At 45.6% G+C, this 22,911-nt stretch overlaps 1 long non-coding RNA gene across 1 annotated transcript in view; it reads left to right on the top strand.

The window, feature by feature from the left end:
* Window positions 1-22,911, top strand: part of LOC140903467 (uncharacterized) — a 60,881-nt gene that overhangs the window by 8,859 nt on the left and 29,111 nt on the right. The window contains exons 3-4 of the long non-coding RNA XR_012156250.1: window positions 16,330-16,419; window positions 17,333-17,526. This is a non-coding gene — a long non-coding RNA (uncharacterized LOC140903467). The remainder of the gene's footprint in view (window positions 1-16,329; window positions 16,420-17,332; window positions 17,527-22,911) is intronic.

Raw genomic sequence — 22,911 nt, 5'->3', positions numbered from 1 at the left:
CCAGGGGGTGAAAATTTCATTCAGGGATATAGTCTCACAAAGGAAACAGCAAAGCTGTAAGTGATCCTCCTCCTGCAAGCTCTTAACAGTTAAGTGTTCTATTTAACTCCCCCATGCTGCTGCATGCTAGGCACCAGGGAGGAGACAGAAGCTGTCTGGCCATGACTACAGTCCAGGATGACAATCCCCTCAAAATAAATATGCTTCCCTATAAGAAACATGATAGATAAACCCTGGGACGGAAGGACAGGTAACTGTTTTTCAGGTGCTGATTATAGCAGCATCAGCCAGAAGGGAAGTTAAAGCCTACTGAAGCTTATTGATTGGTGCCTGTTTTATCTCCTCTCCTCCCCCCCCCCCCTTTTTTTTTTTTAAAATGGATCTCATCACAAGAGCTCAACTTGGCTCCTCCGGCAACCAAAGGTCCCCAACAAGTCGTCCTACAGCTCTGAGACCTGAGGAGACAGTGGTCTTAAACCCTGTCTTGAAGCCACTTGCTTTGTAGAGAACTTGTAGCATTTATGATGACTGAGCTGGGAATCTCCGATTTGCTCGTGGATGCTTTCTACTTGTCAGATGCTGCCTTGTTAGTGTCTGAAATCTGGGATGGATTTGAGTTGCTGGCCTTCAAGAAAGGAAGGGGGGGGTGTGGGACCTAAAAGACAGAAAAACAATAAGTTGGTGCCAAAATGTGTTAAATCAAGATGCTTTCTTTCTGACTTCACTAAAGCTAGGGGCTTGTCAGCAAAGGAAGCCAGGACCTGATTCAAAGCTCATTGATGTGTGGGGGAGAAACTCCCATTGATTTCAGTGCATTTTAGATTAGCCCCTTGAATACAAGATTCTAACTGGGGGAGAGAGCAGCGCACAGTCAAAATGCAGGGTCAAATGAGCTGTATGTAATGGCCTCATTTACCATAGCATCTGAGAACCTCACACCTTATAAAGATTGATCTTTTAAGACTTTGGGCTTGGCTTCACTACTGCGCTAAATGGGTGCCTCTGTATTGATGCAAAGTGGAATTTGCCTGGGGGTTGGGGGGAGAATGAGCTACACTGGCTCAGTCACTTGAGGATTCGGGTCCTTGTCTTAGTCCTACTAAGGTCAGTAGCAAAACTACTGACCCCAGTGGAGCCAGGATCTGGCCCTCTATGAGCAGGTAAAGCATATATCCTCCTCTGTCCCTATTTACATATTTTACTAAGATTGGCCGCTTTTCAGGGCAGGGTTTGTCAGGGATCTGTCCACCAGAGCACCCCCTTCGGATGCTACATAGCAAGTGAGCGCACACAAGTTCAGGTCTTCCAGCAAGAACATTCAATGGCAGGTCCTCAGCCCCCTGGCCAAGGCCTCCTGACTTCTCCCCTTTTCCAAGTGGAAACACAAATCCAAGGCCAGGACTAAACACAAAGGCACAGGACGGGGGAAACCCTGCCCATGGGAAGTTCTAGTCATGATAGTTGAACTCTTCAGAGGGGCCCCAGTCCATCTGGTGTTTGCTGGGCCTCCAAGCACAATGTATAAATAGTCTTTCCCCCTTCTTTAGCACAGGGCCCCTGTGTTCCCTTTCTGTGAGGGCAGAGGCTCTGCTAGCTACTAGACTTCAAGCTGGGAAGTTTAACCACCTGCTCCCTCTTCAGGACTGCCCATTACTGCTTCCTCCCTTAAACTCCTCCAAACCTGGCATGACTTGCAGGTGTGGTAGGGCAGGGCTATTCCAAACAAAAGCAGCTCCTTATCCCCTTCCATGCTGGTGGAGTTTATATGTCCTATTAGTCTCTTTTTATTATATACACAGACAGCCCCTAGCCCAATGGGATGCTATTAGATCTACAAGTCACCATACATTTCTTGTTCCATTTCCGACCATAATATCTAGGCTAAAGAACCTGGGCTGGGATTTCCAAAGCTGCCCAAATGATTCATGAGCCCTGTACTGGCCCTTGAAAGAAAAGGAAGTGGGTGAGAACAGTCCAGCCTATCCCATTCCAAGAAGTATCTTCTGAGCAATGATCCTGTGGACCTCAGGGCCAGATGTGGGAAGAGAAGAAGGCTCTTGCCTTTTCTTTAAGGGCCTAGGACTGGGACCGTTGTACTCTAGAGTGAGGCAAGGTTCCCTTCTTGCTCCTGTTCAATCACCCAACCTGTGACGAGCCCAAATCTAAATTCAGTGGGAGCTGGTGCCTAACTCCCATAATTGCCTTTGAAAATCTCAGCCCTCAGGGCTCTGGGGCACCTTGTATTTTTTTTCCTTTGGAGGAAATTGCTGTTCCATGAGGGACTCTGATGCCTGAAGGTTCCAGTTTATGCTGTGATGAATCCAGGCACTCACTCAAGCTGAGCCTGTTGCTAAGGCATATCTTCCTGCCAATGACATTGTCTTAAACAGTCTCTTGCTGTAATAACATTTGCAGTAATGAAATTGCCCAGCTGTGCAGGCTGCTTTTAACAGTAAAAATATCTGAGTCTGCTACAAAGGGAGATCTAAATGTCACAGAGAAAAGGTTTCTGTTTGTTGGAATGGAGCAGCTATGGCAGCTGCTGGTGATTTGGAGGAGAAAGGCTTGCTGCAGATCCATTAAAGGAGAATCAGGGAGGTTTTTTTGTACGTATGAGAATGATCGAAAGATGTCCAAGATCACAGATCTGTAATATACATGCAAATATAACAAGTCAAAAATCAGCTCCCCTTTTTCTGTTACTGAGTTGGGACTGTTTCTTCCTCCCCCTCCCCCCTTGAAGTAGTTGATGAGACAAGGCAAAGAGCTCAGGAAGTGAGATATCCAGTGATTGGGTCAGACAGATATCAATGATAAAGGTGTAAATCTGGAGTAACTGCATTGTGACAACAGGGAAGAAACTCAAACTCCAGGTCTGACCCATCTCTCATTTACACCCATGTAATTTGGGAGTGACCCCACTGAATGTAGTGGGATTACAATGTGAAACAAGCATAAGTGAGATCAAAATGAGACCCCACATGTATACTTCTGTGTATGGACCACCTGGAGGCTCATGCCCTTAGGAGGAAGAGTTGAGATGATGATTCTCACACAGCACTCTGCAAACATGTGGAGTTCCTTTGAGTAATTAGTTCATTATTATCCCCACGAGACCAATGAAGAAGCAGGCGCACAGAGATTGTTGGGGTGTATCACAGAAGATGGGACCACAGTGCATCATGGGAGATGTAGTCCATCAAGCTAGCCTGAGCCATAGAGAAGAATGGGGGCATGAGGCACCCAAACTACAACTCCCATGAGGCAGGTGGTAGTTTGGGTGGACTCTGTTTAACATTGAATTGACCCACAGTGAAACACGTCAATTGTTTTTCAAACTGAAATACTTCAACATTTCTAAATTGTTTTTTAAACTTTTTCCATTTCATGTAAAATTTCTAATATATTTGACTTTTCCTCCCAGTTTGGAATAAAAACAAATCATATTGGATTTTCCCCTGGGATGGAAACTCCAGTTTTCAGTCTCATCTACCTGAGATCTCATGAGCTTCTGTTAGCGCTGTGGATTTTCAGCACTTCAGATAACTTGAAACCCTTTTAAAGGGGTTTGGTTAAGGTGCAAAAATCACTGTCCACTCTTGAAGACTTGGCTGCATGAATTTAAGGGTATGCCTACACTGCAGTTGAGAGGTCTGATTGCAGTATGTGCAGACATACACAAACTAGCTAGACCAAAGTTAGCTTTGAGCAATGCTAGCAGTGAAACCATGGCTGGTAGCTGTGCATATGTACCCAGGGTCCTAGGCAGGTGGGCCTCATCCCTGTAGTTAACAATGCTGCTGTAGCCTCATTGCTATTATTGCCTGAGCTAGCTTTGATCTGCAATCACACCTCCCGGTTGCCTACTTTCAGTGTAGGTTCTGTTTGGTTAGCATGAAAGCTGGGGTAAACAAAGAAAGGGCTAGGAATTCAAGGGGGCCAGGGTTTTATCCTTAAAAGTGAAACGCAAGACTCCCATTTACTTCAACAGAGCCAGGACTTTACTACTTCTTCACTTTGCCTCAAGTCTTCTGAGTAGCAGCTGTTCCAGTGAAGGGCTACAACATGAAGGGCTACAACAGTTCACTACGTTTTTCTTCTGGCTTCTTAATGGTAACAAGATCTGGGCCTCAAGCTTCCCTCCACCCAAATTCCCTGCTAGGGAGAAAGTGATGTTTCAGTAGAGGTAGAAAAAGCCTCTTGTTGCATGGGGAGGGACATATAAAAAAGAGGGAAAACACTGAAGCTGATGACTTAGCCTGAGAAAGGGCAACTCATGTCAGTTAATCTGACACGTTGTCTGGCTATGAAAGGAATGGCCTTTCCATTGTGGGAATGTGTGGTGCAATGGGAAGGGAGATGTCTGCTTTTCCAGCTATCTCTTTTAGCATGAGATGGAAAGGTCACAAAGGATAAAATCCAGCCCCCCAAAACTGACCAGCTCTGCAACTGGGCCTGACTTAAGGGAAACAGATGGTGAGGAAGTTTATGATCTTATCATTCCTTATTAGCATTGTGGGAACACTCTCTCAGGGCCCCAAGATCAGAGCCCCATTGTGCTAGGAGCTGTACTGGCATATAGTGATGCAGTCCCTACCCCCAAAGAAAGCACAAAACAGACAAATGGGGGAAGAAAGGAACCATTATACTCATCTTACTGATCTGGGTGCGGTGCTGCATGATCTGATGGTTTATAGATTGTCAGCTGGCTTGAAGACCCAGCACAACTGGAAGCATGAACTGATGATGCTTCCAGGTGTAGGGATCACAGAGGACTTCGGAGGGACTACTTGTAGGATTTGGTATGAAGTTTGGGTAGGGAACTGAACTTGCTCTCTCCCTTCCATCTAAAGCAGGATAGAAGGAAACACCTTGAAACAAGTTGAGCATCATAATTTGTAGGTTGAAATCCTGGCAAAGGAAAAGAGACCATGGATGCTACAGCCTTGTATGAATCCCAGGCACCAAAGCAACCCCTTTTGAGGAGGAGGCTGCTCATTGCCTGTCCCTCCAGGATCCTGAAGTATGACCTACTAAATGACACTGCTGCTGGATGTTTTCCTTCCCTTGTCTCCCTTTAGAAGGAAATGTCTTGAAGGGCTGGAGCCAGCTTTGCGAGATCCATTGGGCCTAATAGGATGTGACGGCAGGTAAACGGACGTGTTCAGGTGGGGAAAGCCACATCAGATCTAGGTGCACTTGGCCTGCATCTCTCTGGCTGGCTGATATTGCTCAAAAGAAAGAAGGTGAAATGAAGCTTTGTCCAACCCCATCCGTATGGGGTATTCCCCACTGATGACAGAGCATATTCTATAGCCCCAGTCTCAGGATCCTATTTGCTCCATGCACTGCAATGGGAGGCACAGCAGAACTGAAGTTGTATCTGCAATGTTCTTCCTCCCTGAAGTGGTGATGCATGTGGAACTAGTTACATGTTTGGCTATGATCACACAGCTCTGCCAAGGCCCTGCTCTCCTCACCTGCAATACCTCCCCTATCAAACCAGTTGAGGGCCTAACTGAGGAACTCACATGATCCCCATCTCTGTAGCACCCCGGTCTTTGCATTTGTCCTCACAACACCCCTGTGAGGAAGGGCAGTGCTGTTACCTTTATTTTATGCAGGGGAACTGAACCACACAGACCAAGTGACTTGCATACATAAAGTCTAGGGCAGAGCAGGGAATTGAAGAGCGGCCTCCCAAGTTCTAGGCTAGCTGTTAGACTATCCTCCCCCTCACAAGTCTGATACCAATTTTTGTTGATGGACCATAATCCTGATCTGCAGCACCCCCTGATATCCCAGTCCTGCACCAAGTTATACTGACCTGCAGGTTTTCCTGCTTACCTTTGCACAATTCCAGTGCCCTGATCTATAGCACCCTTGCTATTCAACTCATTGGCCTTTGTAAGTAGTGCTGCACTGTGTGTGTGTTCTGTGTGGGTGGTTCTCTTATTATTTTAAAAAAAAAAGCTCCACCCAAATGAGAGCTGCACTGTTACCACCCAAACTCCTCATTTGCCATGGGATTACATTATTGAGCTTTTAAAATGCAAGTTCCTTATGTAGATGATGCAGGAAACATAAGCTGCTCAAACTTTTCCATGAGCCCTATTTCCCACCGACTCACCACATGTGACCCAAAGTCATTACTGTTCGGCATCTGTTCTGTGCTGTGTGTGAAATGAATCACAGAAAACCAGAGCTGGAAAAGACTAGATGGTCTAGTAGGTCTCTCCTGGTCAGTGCAGGATAGTTCCCTGCAGTATATTTCCTAGTGCTCTGTCGAGTTCAGATCTAAATGATCCAAATCATGGGTCTTCCTCCATATCCCTTTAAGATGAAGGAGGCTTGACCCAGTTCTCAAAGAACAAATGATCACACATCGGTTCCCTGAATGAGTAGGCCATGGAGACTTAACTGTCCTCTGACTCCTATCACGCCTCAAGGCCCGCACTGTAGCGTGTGATAGCTAAAGTGTGTGCATGCAGGAAGATTACACTACTTCTCTGCTTGTGCTATACTTGTCCTGTGGATAAACAGACGACTTGTGGGCCTGATTCTCATACACACTAAGGCCCCTTTACAATGCTTTTGCAGTGACAATATATGCTGACCATATAACGGGTGTCAGAGCAGTATAAAGGGCCTCTATTGTGAATGAGAACTGGGTCCTTGATGTCTAAGGATCATCAGTCCAGTTAATTTTACCATGGCTAAAATCCTAATCTTTTCTGCCCTGATCATGTAAATACTTAGAATTTAGTTAGTGTTTGTCCTTATTACTTGTCTTGGCCACTCCAACCAAGATCAGGGCCCCATTATGATCAGTATTGCACATATGCATAGTAAGAGACAGTCCCTGCCCTGAAGAACTCCAATCTAAATAGTCATAACTGTGAAGGGTTTCTCCATTGTACCGAAGGGAATGGGGTGGGGGGAAAACAAGGCACTAAAAGATTGACCTGCCCAAAAAGTTGCACTGGGAGTTCATGGCAGAGTCAGGAATTGATCCCAGCTCTCCTGAGTCCAGTGTCTTAACCACAAGGACTTCCTCGCACCTAGAAACCAACTAATTACCTGTCTACAAGGGTCTCGTGCTACAATGCCATGCCAGTGTCTCTGTGATCTCAGCTCTCTGTAGCATGCTGTTTAAGATCTGTGGCTTTGCAGCATGCAGCCCCACTCCAGGCTTTATTGCTGTCACGCTTTGACTGTCATTTTATGAGCCCAGGGCCCTGCCTGTGCCACTCTTGTTCATTTCAGAAAACACTTTGCAGAACAAACGAAGGTGAGAAGCAAGTGGAACAGGAGCACTTCTGAGGTTGAATCTTTTTTTTTCCCCCCTCATTACTTTCACTGGCTTTAGTGATCTTTCTTCATGTTTCCTGAAAGCGACAAGGGCATTTATTACATGAGCATGAGGCCTTGGGAATCTCCTGGAGACGTATCATTCCTGCTATTATCTTCCTCACATGAGGAGCAGTTGTTCTTGTCAGCCTTGCTCACTCCTCCTTTTGCAGGGAGGAGAGAGGATGCTGGGGATTTTTCATTAATCACTTTTATACCAAGAGCTGAGGGTCCTGTCTGCATTCCAATCACTTCTGATCTCTGTTACCATTTTTCATAGCAGCACTTATGGAGGTTGTCTAATGTACCTCGAATTGGCGGCATAAATGACCAGCCATTCAATGTCCAGAGTGAAGGTTTAAACTTCAGTAGGGAAAATCTGTTACAGCTGTCCCTCTTTCTCTCACTGTTTCTATTTTCTCAGAAAGGTGCCGTGGGTGGGGGCTGGGCAGTGGCTAGTTTAGGGTAAGAAGAAGGTAGGCATGAGTTCAGATTTCTGATTTTTTTTAGGTGGCATGTGGGTGGTGTGTTGTGAACTGAAGATCCAGCTTAAGAATCAAATGGAGGGGAAAATACTCTAGTAGCTTCACATAATGACTTCCAGCTGGGGGAGATGAGCACAGCACCTCTTCTGGCTTGCAGGATTGAATGGCTCCCTATGAAGCATGAGGCTCTGAGTGTGAATCTAGCACTTCAGGCCAGGATTAGTTTCTTACTAAGTGTTTGTACAGCACCTAGCACAATGACCCTCTATCTTCATTGGTGCCTTTTGGTGCTACTGGCACAAATATATAATAGCTCTTTTCCACAAGGGCACACAGGGAGTTGCAGGATCTAAGGTTCATAAAATATCAGGGTTGGAAGGGACCTCAGGAGGTCATCTAGTCTAATCCCCTGCTCAAAGCAGGACCAATCCACAAGTTTTGCCCCAGATCCCTAAATGGCCCCCTCAAGGATTGAACTCTCAACCCTGGGTTTAGCAGGCCAACGCAAACCCCTTCCTAGTCTCTCCTGCCCTGAATACTAGACTTCATCTCTCACCACTGTGTAATAAGGTGGTAAGGCAGCTTTATTTCATTTCCACTCTAGGAAGTGGTGCAGATGTCCCTCATCTTGGGCGGGAGGGATTGGCCTGCTAAACCCAGGGTTGTAAGTTCAGTCCTTGTAGGGGGCCATTTAGGGATCTGGGGCAAAAATTGGGGATAGCTCCTGCTTTGAGCAGGGGGTTGGACTAGACGACCTCCTGAGGTCCCTTCCAACCCTGATATTCTATGATCCAAAGACCAGGATGAAAGGCAACAGGGGGCAAGTCACTTCCTCTGTCTGGTTCTCCTCTCAACTTTTGTCTTGTGTATTTAGCTTGTAAGCTTTTGGGAGGGTGGGGTGTGGGTGTGTATGTACAATGGGGTCTGATAGTGATTGGAGCCTCTATATCGCTTTTAATCCAATAATAAAAGCTGAGGATCAGCTGCTGGGCCCAAAAATATTGCTAGCCACAGCCCAAGCTAGTTCTATGAGAACAGCTCCCATTAAACAGGCACATCCAAGTCAGAGGGTCTAGGCATGCTGGGAATGTGAAGCTGTGACTGGCAAGAGGTTAGGCAGACTTTCGGAAAAGATTCTCATTGCTGGTATGGTTAGGTGGAGCTAGATGTAAGGCAGAAAGAAAGCCCTTGTTCCCTCAGTGTGGAACAATCTGCAAACAGCTGCTGGGCCCTGTGGGGATCCAGAGGGGGAGAGCTGCTCTGTTTGGCTTTCAAGCTGGACCTACATCAAACTCGTTAATGTCAATAGAAGGGAAATTGATTTGAGCTTTGTAACCCTAATGAATCCCTTGCTGGTTGCTGTAAATTTATTCTTTTTGATTTCCTTTTTTGTTTCATGGCTTTATTTTTTTATTTAATTTAATGTTCCTCTTCTGGCAGCAGTTTCTTTTTATTTCTCTCCAGTTTAAAAAGATGTGGTTGATTCCAATTAAACACCCCCTTTGGGATTATTGAAAACGCAGACACAACCCCCCCCCTCCATTTCCATGGTAACGTGGCCTCCTTCATGGATTCTGAATAAAGAGCTGAAGTATTTTGAGGAACTCTTCCTTCCTGCTCCTCTTTTCCCCCAAATTATTTGTGCTACAGGGAGCAGCTGTTAGGATGTCAGTATCTCTTCTCCCACTTTTAGCCTTGGCTAAAACATCCATACAGTATCTGGATTGCAAACTTTCTTGAGCACACCCCAAAGTGAAGCTAGCATCCCTGCCTCCTTTAAAAGAAGGAAAACTCCAAGAAGGGAATATTCTCTAGAGGTTAAAGTAGAGCAGGGAATAAGGCCAGATTTCCTGGCTTTTAGTTCCAGTTCTGCTACTGGCTCAACTGTACCTTTCTGTAACTGTTCTGTAAAACGAGGCTAATACTGACATGCCTCTTTAGTATGTTTCATGTCCTAAGCCCCTCAGCTCATCCATAGCTTAGAATCAGAACTGAAGTGTTCAAACTGTGCAAAAAACCCCCTTCACTTATGAATGAATCACCTGTTAATTTTCTTCTCTTACATCCTGGAAAGGAAACTTCATTCTCAGAAGCTTATGTCAGATGCTCTGGGATGTTTAGCAGTTCAATAAAGTTTCCACAGTCTTTAAAATTAGAGGAAGTTCAAACTTGTATGTGGGTGTAAAAATGACTAGGTACTTGCCTCAGTGATTTCATATATGGGGATGTGGATCTGGGTAGTTACGCGAGTGGCTTATGCAAACATTTTTTTGTGTGCTTACTGTTCACATGTGGTGGTTATGGGGGTGGTCTGCAATGTGCACATGTACAGGACATGTGCAAGCCTGGCTAAACCCAGAAGGAAGCAGTTAGGTGAGGCAATTGAAATACCTGCTGTGTCCTTGACATTTTCTCCCTTCCGCCTGTAGCTAAGAAGCTGGGTCTTGTGTGAAATGACAGCTTTGCAGCTGTCAATTATTGACCCTTCATTTTTATAAAGGCTGTATTTTACCATCAAGTGCTCAATCTCCAAGGGGGGAAAAGGAAACTAGACCAGCCAAACAACTACCTAAATAGCAAGAGACAGTCTCCTACAAAGCACTTGTTTTTATCTGCTGTTCTGTTCCTCTCTGCCACTCAATGACCGCTCACCTCCTGACTGTGAGTAGCAGAGCTACTGGCTGAGGCTTCCATGCCCATCAACAGACTAGATTTAAAGGGTGAAAAATCTCAATGCAGAAACACTGTTTGCAGGTGGCCTAAGGTATCCTAGTGTGGCTTTTGAGTGTCATGCAGAAAAGCCAGAGGATTCTCTTGCAAGCCATTTCTTGGGAGCAAGCAGCTGCGCGCTGTGTGTGTGTGTGTGTATATATATGTGTGTGTGTGTGTGTGTATATATATATATATATATATATATAAATATAAAACTCTTTTTTGGAAGGCCAGTGTCCCCTTTGTTTATGCATGTACTGGAATCTTCCCCTTATCTCGTTAAGTGGGGGGTCTGCTTGTCATGCAAGGATCCACCATTTTTTGTCTGTCCAAGGCAGTACTAAGGTCCACTGACTTTGTTAGCTTTCTTTGGGAGGGTCTTTCTCCTGCCATGCAACCAGGTCCCCCGCATGCATCCAAACACCCCAAAGTTGTGCTTTTTGGGTTTTTGTTGTCTACGCTGCACTCTGATTTCCATCCTAATACTTCCATGCTTTTGCACAATGCATCATCGCAGGGTGTGCCATTGTAACGCCGACAGACCCCCAGTCGTCAGTGGGCGGGATCGAACTGGGGACCTCTGGAGCTTAGTACACGAGCCTCTACAGCATGAGCTCAAAGCCCACTGCCTGTTAGCTAAGGCTGTAGAGCAGACTCATTCTCTCTAAGTGGACTCTGTGCCACTAGATGGGACAGAACACCATACCCCGGTGTGTGGGTTACACTATACAGTGGGGTTTTCTGCTCAGTGGCAAAAGCTTGTGATTCGCTGTCCCTGAGAGGAGGATGTTCCACACTTTCTTTCAGTTCTCCCCACTCTGGACGGTGTATCCCATTCAAGCTCCTCCTGTGACCATGATACATATATTGCACTACAATACTTATATGCTTCTCGAGCTGATAGTCCAACTGAACTTTCACTGAAGCTTCAAACAATTGGCTAGCTCCCCCTACCCCATTCCCTATTTTTAGGTGGTGGTTTTGTTTTTTTTCCCTCTCCCAACTATGTTCCAAACAGAACTACAGCAAAGAGGCAGCTCCTGTGCTGTTTCCAGCCTGAGTTTGCAGATCCAAATGGATCGGCACTGGTGCAGCCTGCCATATGGGTGCTCATCTGAACTCCTGGAGTGTCTGCACTGGATTGAGGGGGGGCGGTGACTGCAGCTTGTGTAGATGTGCCTGATCTAGCTAGCATGAGTACCAATAGCAGCGAAGGTACAATGGTTTCGAGGCAGGGTAATTGCTTAAATAAGGTCCCAAGCTGAAGGTTTGTGTGTGTGGTGGGGGGCGGGGGGGAGGGTTGGTTCTACTTGGTGTCCATCTTAAAGCTTCAGCTGTTGAATGCATAAGAATTTCAGCTTTCACTTTTTTAAAATAAGCTTCTAGCCCTCATGGTTGCAGAGAAACACTTGTATCACCTTTTCAAGCTAATCCTAAATGCCCAAACCAGAAGGCCAATTAAGAAGAACCAAAACTTTTTTAAGGGGGGAAACCCTTATATTTAAGCCAAGCTCATGATTGAGTGGCCTGACTCAAATTTTCCAATGATTGGAGTTGGTAATACTGGGCTTGCCAAAGTACTTTGACTCTGACCCTTTGCACATCTGCATGATGCTAAATACTCGGGTAACTTGGCAAAGGCAGGAGCTGCATGCTGCTTTCCCTTGTCTCCTTCCGTTTCTGGGCTGTCATTTCAGCAACATCTTTAACAAATGAAAATCCTTCTTGGAGTCAATAGTAATTATAGGAATTTATCACAATTGCCAATCAAGGTGTTCTGGAGAGACTCATCTTTCTTGTTTTAAATTAGCTTTCACCACATGCAAACCACAAGTTTATCTTTAGGAAATCAATAGCAGGGAAATTACAGCTTTCATGAAGTGACATAACCCCCCAGCCATCTTGTTATGCATAATTCCTCTAGCAGCCTCAGATGAGAATTTTCAGGGAGGGAGGGGGTTCTATTTCAGCACAGTAGGAATAGAAGAGTCCAGGTTGCATGAAGGGTGAAGAGAACACCAAACAAGATCATATATATTTAGCAGGCTAAGAAAATAAGATTCCAGAGGGAGGAAGGGTGGCAGTCACTGGACTGGGACTCAAGATCTGAGTTTGCTTCCTAGCTTTGCCACAGACTGACCTTGGACCTTGAGTCACTTGAGCACTCTGAATTGTTGCTGAAATATTCAAGGCTTTTGATCTGGGTGTGTTGTAAGCAAGATGAGCGCCATCTGCAAAACTCTGCCCCCAGTTATATTGGGGCTGATGCCAGTGAAGGCAATGGGGGTTGGCAGGTGTAACTCTGTGGGGGTTATGTGCAAGCCTGGCTAAACCCAGAAGGAAGCAGTTAGGTGAGGCAATTGAAATACCTGCTGTGTCCTTGACATTTTCTCCCTTCCGCCTGTAGCTAAGAAGCTGGGTCCCGTGTGAAATGACAGCTTTGCAGCTGTTAATTATTGACCCTTAATTTTTATAAAGGCATATTTAAAACTTTTTCTCCCTCTATAGCAGTGGCTCCCAAACTTGTTCCACTGCTTGTGTGAGGAAAGCCCCTGGTGGGCCAGGCAGGTTTGTTTACCTCCTGTGTCCGCAGGTTTGGCCGATCGCGGCTCCCAATGGCCGTCGTTCGCTGCTCCGGGCCAATGGGAGCTGCTGGAAGCAGTCTGCTGGAAGCAGCAGCCGGTATGTCCCTCAGCCCGCACTGCTTCCAGCAGCTCCCATTGGCCTGGAGCAGCAAACTGTGGTCACTGGGAACCATGATCAGCCAAACCTGCGGACGCAACAAGTAAACAAACCAGCCCAGCCCACCATGGGTTTTCCCTGAACAAGCGATGGAACAAGTTTGGGAACCACTGCTCTATAGGATTAATGTAAATTTTTTTTAATGAGTTTCTTCTCCACTAAAAATAGATGCTGTAGGCCAGATCCTGGTGGTGTAAATCAGCATAGCTCCACTTTACATCAGCCAGGATCTGGCCCTGTGTAGATGGGACATGCAAGCCAATAAGCAAGTATTTCCCTTCCTCTGGTGCGTTTCTCTTCCTTTGCTATTATACTGAGACTCATTCACTCACTCCTGTTTTATAGGTCTTGGCCTGGTATGTCAGTCAGGGGCTTGAACAAATATAGGAACCTCAGGCTGATGAACTAGAAGAATTAAATTAGATCATAAAATCATCCAGCAATTCCTGGCTTCTTCCCTTGACCCAGCTTCAAGTTTGAAAACAATAAAACAGTTTATTGCTCACATTTGAGAAGGCATTTCAGCCCAGGAGTCAATGGAAAGAAAGCTGTTTGCTTAAGTATAATTGAGTGCAGACCAGGAAGGGCCATTGGTGATGCAAAGCTCCACCCCTCTTTCCTCTAGCTCCGCAAACAATGCGCTCACTTGCAGCCGGATCCAATGCCCTCTAAAATCAATGGGAGTCCTTTCACTGACTAAGTCTTTCTTTTGGATAAGAGACTCAATTAAGCCCCCCTGACATAAGTTTCACTGACAAAAGTGCTGGTGTGGACAGCACTATACCAGCAGGAGAGCACTCTTGCGCTCTCTCTCTCTCTCCAACCAGCATAGAGCAGCTAGACCAGACACTTGTTTTACAGCAGCGCAGTGGTACAGCTGTGCCACTGTAAAGTCTGTAATGTAGACCTAGCGTTAATTATTGTCCACACTAGGAAAAGTGGTTTAAAGTTAGCTAATGATCAGGAACAGCTAATGATGCATTCACCAAGGGAAGGTCATGCCTGACTAATCTAATCGCCTTTTATGATGAGATTACTCGTTCTGTGGATGTATTGTTTCTTGACTTTAGCAAAGCTTTTGACACGGTCTCCCATAGTATTCTTGTCAGCAAGTTAAGGAAGTATGGGCTGGATGAATGCACTATAAGGTGGGTAGAAAGCTGGCTAAATTGTCGGGCTCAACAGGTAGTGATCAATGGCTCCATGTCTAGTTGGCAGCCGGTATCAAGTGGAGTGCCCCAAGGGTCGGTCCTGGGGCCGGTTTTATTCAATATCTTCATAAATGATCTGGAGGATGGTGTGGATTGCACTCTCAGCAAATTTGCAGATGATACTAAACTGGGAGGAGTGGTAGATACGCTGGAGGGGAGGGATAGGATACAGAAGGACCTAGACCAATTGGAAGATTGGGCCAAAAGGAATCTGATGAGGTTCAATAAGGATAAGTGCAGGGTCCTGCACTTAGGACGGAAGAACCCAATGCACAGCTACAGACTAGGGACCGAATGGCTAGGCAGCAGTTCTGCAGAAAAGGACCTAGGGGTGACGGTGGACAAGAAGCTGGATATGAGTCAGCAGTGTGCCCTTGTTGCCAAGAAGGCCAATGGCATTTTGGGATGTATAAGTAGGGGCATAGCGAGCAGATCGAGGGACGTGATCGTTCCCCTCTATTCGACATTGGTGAGGCCTCATCTGGAGTACTGTGTCCAGTTTTGGGCCCCACACTTCAAGAAGGATGTGGATAAATTGGAGAGAGTCCAGCGAAGGGCAACAAAAATGATTAGGGGACTGGAACACATGAGTTATGAGGAGAGGCTGAGGGAGCTGGGATTGTTTAGCCTGCAGAAGAGAAGAATGAGGGGGGATTTGATAGCTGCTTTCAACTACCTGAAAGGGGGTTCCAAAGAGGATGGCTCTAGACTGTTCTCAATGGTAGCAGATGACAGAACGAGGAGTAATGGTCTCAAGTTGCAGTGGGGGAGGTTTAGATTGGATATTAGGAAAAACTTTTTCACTAAGAGGGTGGTGAAACACTGGAATGCGTTACCTAGGGAGGTGGTAGAATCTCCTTTCTTAGAGGTTTTTAAGGTCAGGCTTGACAAAGCCCTGGCTGGGATGATTTAACTGGGAATTGGTCCTGCTTTGAGCAGGGGGTTGGACTAGATGACCTTCTGGGGTCCCTTCCAACCCTGATATTCTATGATTCTATGATTCTAATGCATTGTAACCAACCTCTACCTTTCCCTACGCAAATGTAAGTTAACACCCTTCTACCCCAGTCTAGCTGGTAGATGATCAGCCAGCTAAAAGGTGTCTAACCTGCATCCGCACTAGACCAAGTCAAGTCTAGCTACGCTGACCACTTGTCTAGTGTAGACAAAACCGGAGTGTCAGCACCAACACGTCCACCACCCCTAGTGTCCCCCACATTGCTGTTCTTCCCCCCCCCCATTGCTGCTACCGCCACTTCGTAGGGTGACCAGACACCAAATGTAAAAAATCGGGACGGGGGTGGACAGTAATGGGCACCTATATAAGAAAAAGCCCCAAATATTAGGACTGTCCCTATAAAATCAGGACCTCTGGTCACCCTACCACTTCCTCTTGGCACTAACCCCACTGTCTTTTAATGATTCCTGACTTCCAGCATGGCAGGGGAGTGATGAACTATTTAACAGGGCTCATTTCACTGGCTGATGTCCCTGTGTCTTGAGTTTTCTGGATGCACGTTATCCATCTACAGCGCTTCTCTTTAAATGGCAGCTCTGAGGGGAGCCTATGCTGCTGTCTATTGTGTTAACAAATTAATCACTTAACATGTAATTTACCTTTCCCCTACACAACACTGAGCCTTTCATTGTGGGGATAGAGGGGGTGGGATCAGGGCTTTGTAAACACTGAACTGATGTGCAAAAATAATGTGCCACAGATGGGGGTTACCTAGGAACAGAAGCGGAGGTAATGGATCCAAGAAGACATAAGGTGAAAAAGAGAACCATTTATGGAATAATTGCTCTTACCCACTGCTTGCCTGTTTCAGGGGATGAGCCATATCTGCTCTCAGAAACTGTCACGACTGATGGATTGATTTAAAATCGCAGCGGAGAACCACAGAAGAATGTGAAGAGAGGTGAGTAATTACTGCCGTGGGCGGCTGCACACTGTGCAAGCAGGGACTCTTAGGTGGGAGGGGCTCAGCACGGCTGCTAACAGAGCAGCTATGGATGAGGCTTTCACTTTGCGGACCTGGAAGGGCTGCTATAGACCAGTGTCGTGGATCAGCTCTTCCCTGTGACTAACATGCAGGGAAGGCCTGATCTTCCTCTTGCTTATGCTGGGGCAAATTGGGAGTAATTCCTTTGAGCCAATGGTTACACCTGCATCAAGCTGGTATGTGTCTTTTCACAGGAAAAGGGAGGCTCTGCGGTTAAAGGCTGAGACTCTAAAGATCTTGATGAAATTCCTGGCTCCGCCAAAGACTGACCTTGGAAAACTGTTTCAGATCTGTAGAAGAGTGATCCAAAAAAGTTGTCCGGCACATTTTATCTAGCTGTTAAGATTCTAAGCTTTTCTGTGTCCGACAGCTTGGTTGTGTCTCTGTTTAGCACCCAACAGATGGGGGGAGACCCTGAGGCTGGTTGCAGACTCGAAGCTACCACAACAGCCTTTCATCATAAGAATAACTGTCAATGCTGACTTCCTCTTTTACCCCAAAACAAAAACCCTCCCCCAAGCAGTGTTTTTGACCCCACAAGGGAGAAGCACCAGAGAGTTCATGAAATCCACTAGCTATTGATATTTTTATGTGGCAGGCAGTCTGACATCCTAGTGATGGGCAGCAGCCTGAAACCTTAACACAGTGCAAATTATAGAGGCTGTTTTTATATTCGGGGTCTGACTCTCGCCATGGTTAACATGCTGAACAGTCTTTCAGGGCTGGGTTGACAGTTTAGGCCACTGCTGATGCAGGGTTCTGTGCCAGCCTCTTGCCTGCTCTGGGCCTGAGTTTCCTCCACCTGAATAAAACTCATTGCTTTTTGTAGCAGGCGAATGTATCCTTGAATGGCAGGGGCCAGGGCCAGCAAGGACCGGGTGTCACAGGGTTTTGGAGTCGTCACTCCTAATACAATGATGATCCAGCCAGAGGGGCCTGCAGCATCCAGATTGCAGGTGCCTGTCCCAGCATCTCTCCTGTGACAGCAAGCAAAGGTCTAATGGAGTCTGGACATTTAATGAGGTGTGGAAAAGTTATTGTCTTCTCTGTGAAACTTCCTTTTCTATTGGCTTGGCTTGTAGTTTCTGGTCTAAGGTCTCTGGTTGATAGCACAGGGACATGTGTCCCAAGCTAGTGTCCTACTGAGGACCACTTTATTCCACCACTGTGTGACCTTAACCTAGGTGTTCTCTCCCACCATTCATCAGCCTTGTAACCTTTCTAGGGTAGGGGCTGTCTGTGGCTGTAGAGCACCAAGTAGAATGGGCCCCAGTCTCAGTTGGGACCTGCAGATACAGTTATACATCAACATATTTAAGGCCCCAACATATTTATGTAAATATAAAGCATCCCAAGGCCAAGGGTACAGAATAATCGACTCCATTGGGTGACCTTGCTTTCAGCTAATGAACTGTAAAGCAAACAAAAGCACTGAGGCATCTGAGCGTGAACAGAGGTCCAGCCCCTCCCTGGTGGGAGACCATCAGAGGTCAGTGTCCCTCCAGACTATCTACAACATTTTGTTGAGCTCATTTTGGTTCTCAAACTCTGGCTGCAACCCTCAGGCTGCTATCTTCTCCTAATTAAAGTCAGTAGAGCTGTAACATTCCTTAAGGAAACAATTTCCAGTCCAGTGGCATGAGGGTGGGCACAGATGGATAACATATCACAGGAGAGCAAAGGGGCAGTCCAAGGGATGTGAAATTAAAAAGTCAGAATAGGAAAGGCCATCATTTAAATTCACCAGATTCAATTTCATGAGCTGCTGCTAAATATGCCAAGAGGGGTTGAGAGAGAAATGGATAAAACTTAGTCTTAGAGATGCAAGAGTGCTGACAAAATCTCTAGGACTCTTCCATTGCTTAAGTGTTTACAGGGTTCTCAGACAAAAGCCTTTCTTGCATAAGAAATATCTCTTCCCCTCCCCCCACCTGCATAGGTGCTCCAGGGCTAGAGCACCAAAGGGGGAATGGTGGATGCTGAGCACCCACCAGCAGGCCCTTCTAATCAGTGCCTCCCTCTTTCTCCCTGTGCCTCCTGCCCACAACAATCACTGTTTTACAGTGGGGCTGGGGCAGACTCAAGGATCAAGCACCCTGCCTCCCCCCTCTGCCCTAGCACATTGGGAAGTCAGCACCTGTGCCCTCCTGATGTTTTCTTCCTCTGGAGGTGATTGTTTAATGTTTTTAATTAAGTAAATACTAAGAAGGATGAATTCAAACTGGAATAGGTACAGAGAAGGGCTCCAAGGATGATCCGCGGAATGGAAAAACTGTCTTATGAAAGGTTTCAGAGTAACAGCCGTGTTAGTCTGTATTCACAAAAAGAAAAGGAGTACTTGGGGCACCTTAGAGACTAACCAATTTATTTGAGCATAAGCTTTGGTGAGCTACAGCTCACTTCATTGGATGCATACTGAAGTGAGCTGTAGCTCACGAAAGCTTATGCTCAAACAAATTGGTTAGTCTCTAAGGTGCCACAAGTACTCCTTTTCTGTCTTATGAATGGAGACTCAAAGAGCTTGGCTTGTTTAGCCTAACTAAAAGAAGGTTGAGGGGAGATATGATTGCTCTCTATAGATATATCAGCGGGATAAATACCAGGGAGGGAGAGGAATTATTTAAACTCCATACCAATGTGGACACAAGAACAAATGGATATAAACTGGCCATCAGGAAGTTTAAACTTGAAATTAGACAAAGGTTTCTAACCATAGAGGAGTGAAGTTCTGGAACAGCCTTCCAAGGGGAGCAGTGGGGGCAAAAGACATATCTGGCTTCAAGACTAAACTTGATAAGTTTATGGAGGGGATGATATGATGGGGTACCTAATTTTGGCAATTAATTGATCTCCAAATATTAGCGGTAGATATGCCCAATGGCCTGTGATGGGATGTTAGATGGGGTGGGATCTGAGTTACTACAGAGAATTCTTTCCTGGGTGTCTGGCTGGTGAGTCTTGCCCACATGCTCAGGGTTTAGCTGATCACCATATTTAGGTTGGGAAGGAATTTTTCCTCCAGGGCAGATTGGCAGGGGCCCTGGGAGATTTTTCCCTTTCTCTGCAGTGTGGGGCACTGGTAACTTGCTGGAGGATTCTCTGCACCTTGAAGTCTTTAAACCATGATTTGAGGACTTCAATATCTGAGACGTAGGTTAGGGGTTTGTTACAGGATTGGGTGGGTGAGATTCTGTGGCCTGCAGGAGGTCAGACTAGACTATCATAATGGTCCCTTCTGACCTTAAAGTCTATGATTCTGTTCAATTACATTTTCCTTCCCCCTACCGTCCCTTTGAAAACAGAAAGCTAAGGATGGACAGCACTCTCCCCAGCACACTACATATGAGTGGCTGGACTCTAACAAGTAGAATAAAGGCCTCTCCTGCAGTTTCCCCATCTGTCAAGTGAGGCTGTTGGTACTGACTTCCTTCATAAAGTGCATTGAGATGTACTGATAAAAATCACTACATGGAGACTAGATATTTATCAATATCCTTCGTGTCAGAGAAGAATGGAAGAATACAAAAAGAGGATTCTCAGTGAGGCTACTGGACACTGATACACCCTATAGTTCTCTCTAGGTCTCCACCTGTACAGGAGAGAGATGCTATGGAGACTAGATGTAAATGACTGATCTGGCCTTATGCCATCTGTTGCCAGTGCTCAGCATCCATGTGGCTGGAAGGATGGTGGCCTAGGACTTAAACTTTGGATTTTTTGACATGAGAACTTGAAGCATTTCACCAGTCCCTTTTCAGTGGTGGGTTTACAGCTTCCTTACATATCAGATGGCTTACAAAATGCTGGTTGCACTGTACGCAGTGAGGTCTCTGTGATGATCGGGAACCTAGGGAAGGATGTACAGCTTGGTGCAGGGCTCATTACTTTACAAACAGAGCCTCTGGATTTTGCATGATAGGCCTCCATCCAGGACTAGGCAAAATAGTCTGGTGTGGGAAGTACTGTAGATACAATACCAGAACAAGCAGTGGAGGTGATGGAGAGCATAAAGTTGCCTGTCCTTGTATCAAATGCTGCCAAGAGAGAAACAGGAACAACCCTACCAGATGAAATCCGTCTGCCCTCTAGACCAACATAGCCTGTTTAGATCAGTGGCCTATATCAGATGCTTGAGCAAGGTGTGAGAATGTCCATAATGGAATAACCTGTTAGGGAAGTTCTTCCTGACCCCTGTCAGTTATAAGTCTTTATGTCCTGAAACATGAGGAGTTATAGCCCTTGTACATATGTAAAATTTTGCCACCTCATGGTTTAACCCTTTTCCCAGATCACTTACCCTATTTTTTCCAGATTAAAAAATGGAAGTGCTATAAAATGAGATAATATATGCACATTTGTATCCTATTTAATGTAACTTTTTGTAGCACATTCTTTATTTAATCTGAGAAAATGGGGTAAATGATCTGGGAAAAGGGATAAACAGTGATGGGCAAAATTTGCAGATGATACAAAACTACTCAAGATAGTTAAATCTGAAGCGGACTGCGAAGAGATACAAAGGGATCTCTTAAGATTGGGTGACTGGGCAACAAAATGGCAGATGAAATTTAATGTTGACAAATGCAAAGTAATGCACATTGGAAAACATACCCCTAACTATACATATTAAAATGATGGGGTCTAAATTAGCTGCTATACCAAGATCTTTCTTGAGTTGTCATTGAGTGGATGTTTTCAGAGAACTATCCACAATGTGCAGCAGCAGTCCAAAAAGCTAACCATGTTGGGAATCCTTATGAAAGGGATAGATAATAAGACAGAAAATATCATATTGTTTTTATGTAAATCCATGGTACGCCCACATCTTGAATACTGCATGCAGATGTGGTCGCTCTATCTCAAAAAATATATTGGAATTGGAAAAGGTTCAGAAAAGGAAAACAAAAGTGATTAGGGGTGTGGAACAGCTTCCATATGAGGAGAGATTAAGGCTGGGACTTTTCAGCTTGGAGAAGAGACCACTAAGGGGGGGAATATGATAGAGCTCTATAAAATCATGACTGGTGTGGAGAAAGTAAATAAGGAGGTGTTAGTTACTCCTTCTCATAACACAAGAACTGGGGGTCACCAAATGAAATGAATAGGCAGCAGGTTTAAAACAAACAAAAGGAAGTATTTCTTCACACAGCCAACCTGTGGAACTCTTTGCCAGAGGATGTTGTGAAGGCCAAGACCATAACAGGGTTCAAAAAAGAACTAGATAAATTCATGGAGGATAGGTCCATCTATAGCCATTAGCCAGGATGGGCAGGGATGGTGTCCCTAGCCTCTGTTTGCCAGAAGCTGGGAATAGGCAACAGGGGGTGGATCACTTGATGATTACCTGCTCTGTTCATTCCCTCTGGGGTACTTGACATTGGCCACTGTCGGAAGACAGGATACGGGGCTAGATGGACCTTTGGTCTGACCCAGTCTGGCCATTATGTTTAAGCTTTTTGACTCCAAAGAGCTCTTGTGGCTGTGAATTCTACAGGTTAGTTGTGCATTGTGTATTTCCTTTCATCAGTCTTGAATTAGTTTACTATTTACATCCTTCCTCCCTCTTTCTCCTCCTCCTCCCCCCTGCCATGTGACTTGGTGTACTGAATCCCTTGACTCTGGAAATGGTAGTGATCTATAGAGCTTTCTGCTCCTAAAGTTAGGCAACTACATCCTTCTGAAAATTGGGTTGCTTTTACTGAGGTGTCTGCAGAAGTACTGAGCATGCACCCTTCCCACTAGCCACTTTCATTGGTGTGCCTACAGCTGGGTAGAGGTGCTTCCGTTTAAGCTTTGAATTTGAAAGATGTCGCCTCCGGGCCAGATTTTCAAAGGTGCTTTAGGCACTGAAAGATGCAGCTAGGCACTTAAGATTTTCAGACATCCTAACCAAATCAGATGTCTAACTCCCATTGAAGTAGATTCTTTTGTAATCTTACTATACACCTAAATATCTTTGTCAATCTGGTGCGAAGTGACTTGCCCAAGCCCAGGCACTGCCTTAGTGGTAGAATTGGGAATAGAACCCATGACTGTCAAGTCCCTTTTAATTACAAGAAAAATCTCAACTTCCAGGGGTGAAGGGGAGATTTATTTTTTTCCCCCAGTAAAACAAGCTCTGCTGACAGGCCATGTATGTGAGCCATCTGACAGCAGCTCTGCAGCTGTATTTGTATCTAGGGTCTGTGCACAGGGTTATTAAAAGTTACTTTGAAAAAGTCGTCAGCTGCCTATTGCTGATCACTGAGTCTGAAAAGTTAGTGGTTACATATCGCTGCCTGCTGTCTTCCACAAGATTGCTGATTACTCTGAGATGACCGTGATGCGTCCATATTGGATACCATGACAACCATTTCTCCTGTGGGAGGGAGTGGCATTGCTGTTTTGCTGCCTGAAAAGTCCTCTGTT

Source organism: Lepidochelys kempii, chromosome 26, assembly GCF_965140285.1.
Source record: "Lepidochelys kempii isolate rLepKem1 chromosome 26, rLepKem1.hap1, whole genome shotgun sequence".
Lineage (NCBI taxonomy): Eukaryota > Metazoa > Chordata > Testudines > Cheloniidae > Lepidochelys > Lepidochelys kempii.
Note: the sequence above shows the minus strand (reverse complement) of the source record. Positions and strands in the feature narration are given on the sequence as shown.